The sequence below is a fragment of the Penaeus monodon genome, unplaced genomic scaffold, assembly GCF_015228065.2.
Source record: "Penaeus monodon isolate SGIC_2016 unplaced genomic scaffold, NSTDA_Pmon_1 PmonScaffold_13258, whole genome shotgun sequence".
Taxonomy (NCBI): domain Eukaryota; kingdom Metazoa; phylum Arthropoda; class Malacostraca; order Decapoda; family Penaeidae; genus Penaeus; species Penaeus monodon.
Genome location: NW_023642220.1, coordinates 1 through 2,500, shown reverse-complemented (window position 1 = coordinate 2,500; position 2,500 = coordinate 1).

The window sequence follows — 2,500 nt, the reverse complement described above, 5'->3', positions numbered from 1 at the left end:
GGAAGTGGAGAAAGGAAGGGAAAGAAGATGGAGGAAGAAGAATAAAGGGGACATCGAGGGAGGAGGAAGAGGAGGAGGAGAGGATGGAAGTGGAGGAGAGGCGAAAGAGAGAAGTGGAGGAGGGAATGAACCGGGAATAGGAGAAAGAGAGGCTAGAGAGAGAGAAGTAGACATTATGAAGAAGTGCTGAAGAAGGTGAGCAGACAATATAATGTGTCTTATAAGTGACGTTAAAGGAAAGAAAGAAAAATCGATAAAAAAAAAATCCGAAAAAAATCAAATAACACAAAATACGTAAAAAGAAAATTACTCAAATATATACTGTGATGGTGTATCAGGGACCAAAATTTTATCAGACGATTTTTTTAAGAGGATTAGTGTTCCTTAAAAAAAAAGGCATTTGTATAGTTGTAGTGTGTGAGGATCGTGATTACAGTGGCAGAAAAAATAGACAGAAAAATGAGACCGGTAGACAGATGACAAAGCCGGAGAGCAGAAAGCAAACCATTTGATAGTAATGATGATAATGCGAGCTAATGATAATTATTGTAATAGTTAATAATAGTAATAATAATGAATAATAGTAATAAGAATAATGATTAATGATATTTTAAAAATAATAATAATGATAATAATATTAAGAAATAATAATGATAATACTATTTACAAAATAATAATGATTAATATTAAGCAAAATAATAATGATAATAGTGATATTTTGATGATAATGATAATAATTGATTATGAAGATGATATAATAGTAATGAGATACGATAATGAAGATGATAATGGTAATGATAATAATAATAAAAGTAGCAGTTAGTAGAAATAACAACAGTAATGATAATAACAACAACAATAACAATGATAATACAAGATAACTTATTTATTCATATAACTATTTTTTTCCTGTCAGCTGACATATTCACTTTAGCGTGGAAAGCAAACAAACAAAAAAATAAACATATATGTCACAATAAAGAAAAAAGACAAAACAACAACATCACATTAAAATCTTCGATATAACTAGTAAAGGAAGTGGATGACAGTGTATGGTGTCTAACTTTCGCACGTTGAGGCTATGTGTGCTGTAATACTGAGAGGTTTGTAATGGTGCAGGTTACTATAATCGTTATAGTAGATGATAATGCCAATGGTGATTATGATAGATAATGCTAGTAGTAATGATAGTAGGGTTTTACTGCTGGTGTTGATATTATTATTATCATTATGTACCTCCTTTTTATTATTGTTATTGTCATTATGATTTTTATCATTATTATATTATTAATTGTATTATTATCGTTGTTATTATCAGTCTTATAACTATTGTTATAACTATTATTATTATACTTTTCATCGATATTATCATGATTTTCATATATTATTGTTATTTCTTTTCATCATTGCAACTACCATCATTATTATTACTGTCAGTCTCATCGCCAACACTGCAACCATCATCATCATTGTCATCATCATATCCATATCCAAAACAATACTCTGCTCCGAGTTAGAGAAAAGAGCAATAAGCAGCTGCAATAATACTAGCATTCTCTTTCTAGGTCATTATCCATATCAGAACAGATCAGATCTTTTCTAGGCAGATAGAACAGATGTATGAAATTAATTAATGTGTGTTTGCGATACAAGATGAGTTCATGTTTATGTATATATATATATATATATACATATGTATGTAGTATATATATATAATATATATTATATATATATATATATATATATATAGTATATATATATTAATATACATAAATATTATAATATATATATATATATATATAATATATATTTATATAAATATATGTACATGCATATATATATATGTATATATATATATATATGTATAATATATAATATATATATAAATATATATATATAAATATATAATATATATATATACGTATACACACACACACATACACACACACACAACACACACACACACACACACACACACAACACACACACAACACACACACACACACACACACATATAGTATATAATGTATGTATTATAAGTATTAATATATATATATAATTATATATATATATGTACATAATATATATATATAATATATATATATATATATAATAATATATAGATATAATATATATATAATATATATATATATATAATATAAATATATAAATAAATTATATATATGATATATATATATAAAATATATAATATATATATATTAGATATATATATATATATATATAATATATATATATTATATCATATTTATATAATATATACCATATTAATATATATAATCTTTTATTATTTTATTATTATCTATTATTGATTATTATATATTTATTATATTATTATCTATATATATTATAAATATAATATATTAATAATATATATTTAATTAAAATATATCTATCTATCTTCATCTATTATCATTATATCTATCTATCACATATATATATTATATATTATATTATATATATTATATACCTAGATAATAAT